At 44.4% G+C, this 2,500-nt stretch overlaps 1 protein-coding gene across 1 annotated transcript in view; it reads right to left on the reverse strand.

Annotated features, from left to right (window-relative positions):
• The window catches only part of LOC143027946 (putative G-protein coupled receptor B0563.6), a 23,546-nt gene that overhangs the window by 14,400 nt on the left and 6,646 nt on the right, over window positions 1-2,500 (reverse strand). The window lies entirely within an intron of this gene.

Below are 2,500 nucleotides of genomic sequence, written 5' to 3' on the forward strand. Positions count from 1 at the left end.
GCACGTGTGTGTGTGTGTGTGTGTGTGTGTGTGTGTGTGTGTGTGTGTGTGTGTGTGTGTGTGCTGGTGTGTGTGCTGGTGTGTGTGCTGGTGGTGGCACTTATGTATTTGTATGTATGCATGTAGAGTATATGTATGTGTGCATGTATATGTGTACATATACATATTCATGTAAATATGCATATGTACATATACATACATACATTTATATGTATATGTATATATATATGTATATATATATATGTACAGATACATGTACATGTACATGTATTCCATGATGCCCTCTTATTTCGTACCCATTTCCAATATCTTGCCGTTTTTTAAAATAAATTTCACTTACCACACCATGCTCCAATCATAAATCTTGCGTAGATCTTCCTGCAGTAATTTGTGTGCATGTATGCGTGCGCGCCCATTTGCTTATGTACACGTGTGTGTGTGTGTGTGTGTGTGTGTGTGTGTGTGTGTGTGTGTGTGTGTGTGTGTGTGTGTGTGTGTGTGTGTGTGTGTGTGTGTGTATTCACCTCGGATCTGCTGCAGAGCTCATTATTTGCCGATCTCTGGGTAGGTCTGAGACCACTCACACACCACACACCGGGACAGCAAGGTCACAACTCCTTGACTAACGTCCCGTACCTACTCACTGCTAGGTGAACAGGGGTTACACGTGAAAGGAGACAAACCCAACTTATCTCCGCCCGGCCGGGGAATCGAACCCCGGTTCTCTGGCTTGTGAGGCCAGTGCTTTACTAATCCGCCACCGAGTGTGTGTGTGTGTGTGTGTGTGTGTGTGTGTGTGTGTGTGTGTGTGTGTGTGTGTGTGTGTGTGTGTGTGAAACTTGCCTCGTTATTTTGAACATCAGTATAGGACAGGAGGAACATTCAGGTACAGTTCATAAGAAGAACATCTATAGAACATTAGCGTCTGTGTTCTCCTGATGTTCTTGTGTCCCCTTATGTTGTTGTTAATTTTTTTTTTGTTCTTTTGTTATTCCTTGTTTATTTCTTTTTGTCCTTTTGTCCTTTTTATTTATCTGTTTATTATCTATCATTATCTATTTATTTTATCTATCTATTTACTTATTCATTTATTTATTCAGTTATCTATTCATTTATTATTTTCATTATTTTTTTTCGCATCCGAGCTAGTTATGGACCAAAAGGTCCCCTGTCGGCATGCTTTTCCTTTGTAATCCTTTGAGTCTCAATCCAACTCAGCCTTTGTTAGGGAAATGTATCTTTCACCTGAATAAAATCACCTGACGACAGCCAGAGGAGCAAATCGATATACAAGCCAATTTCGAAAATGTATCAAGAAATTTGGAAATTGCTTCACGTTTTCAGAACCTTTTCAGTTTCTGAACTTCAGAGATTTTCAACAGATACACGCATCTGTTGCCAACCCCTTTGCCGAATAAATCACCTGAATTTAGACAGAATAAACACTTTAAAGCGACGAAACGTTTCTATTCTCGACCTAAATTTTTTTCTTTCTTTCTTTTCTTCTTTCTTTTTTCTTTATTTTCCCCTCCGTCCTCCCTTCTCCCTTATTTGTCTTACACATCTCCTGACGCTATTTCCTCCCTTTCCCCTCTTTTGTCCCCCTTCCCCTCTCTCCCCTTTTCTTCAACGCCAGACAGTCTTCATCGTCCTCTCTCATTCCAGATTTCCCCTCTAATCCTTTCAATTCTGCGACACTCAAACTCGCTCTCCCCTCTTCCCCTCTCTCTCCCCTTACCCCCTTTTCCTTGTCCTCTTTTCCCCTTTCCTTTCCCATCCTCTCCCCTCTCTTCCCTTTCCCTTCCTTCATCTCTCTTCCTTTCTCCTCCCTTCTCCCCTCTTTTCCCCTCAATTCCCATCTTCTTCCCTATCTTCCTCTCCCCTCATTTCTACAAACGTTTCCCCTCTCCCTCCTCCTCCTCCTCCTCCTCGTCCTCCTCCTTCTCCCCACCTCTCTACCTCTCTTCCCTTTTCACACCTTGTCTTCCTCTCCCCTCTCCTGCCCTCCTCTCCAATCATCTCCCCTTCTTCCCCTCTTCCGTCCTCCCCCTCCCCCTCACCGTATATCTTCCCCTCTTCTCTTCTTCCCTCTTTCGTTCTCTTATGTTCTTCATTCTTCACCTCTCCTCTCGTCTTTTCCATTCCCTTCTACTCTTTCCCTCTTCTTCTCTTCTTCCCTCTTTTCTTCTTTCTTTCTTGAACTCTCCTCTTCCCCTCTCCCCTCTCCCCGCCTTACATTACCTCTCTCCCTTTCCCCTTCTCCTTCCTCCACTCCTCCTATCTTCCCTCTCTTCTACCCCTCCCCTCCCTCCCTCTCACTCCTCCTCTCCTCTCCCGTCCTTCCTCCGCTCCCCTTTCCTTACCTTACCTCTCTCACTCTTCTTCCCTATTTCCTTCCCTACCTACTCCTTCCCTCAACTCTCCCCTTCCCTCCCTTCCTATAGTCCCTCCCTTTCCTTCTTCCTCATCTCTTCTTCTGTCTTCTCCTCTCCTCTCCTAC

This window comes from Oratosquilla oratoria, chromosome 9, assembly GCF_046742065.1.
Source record: "Oratosquilla oratoria isolate Oo_2021 chromosome 9, ASM4674206v1, whole genome shotgun sequence".
In the NCBI taxonomy this organism is placed as follows: Eukaryota; Metazoa; Arthropoda; class Malacostraca; order Stomatopoda; family Squillidae; genus Oratosquilla; species Oratosquilla oratoria.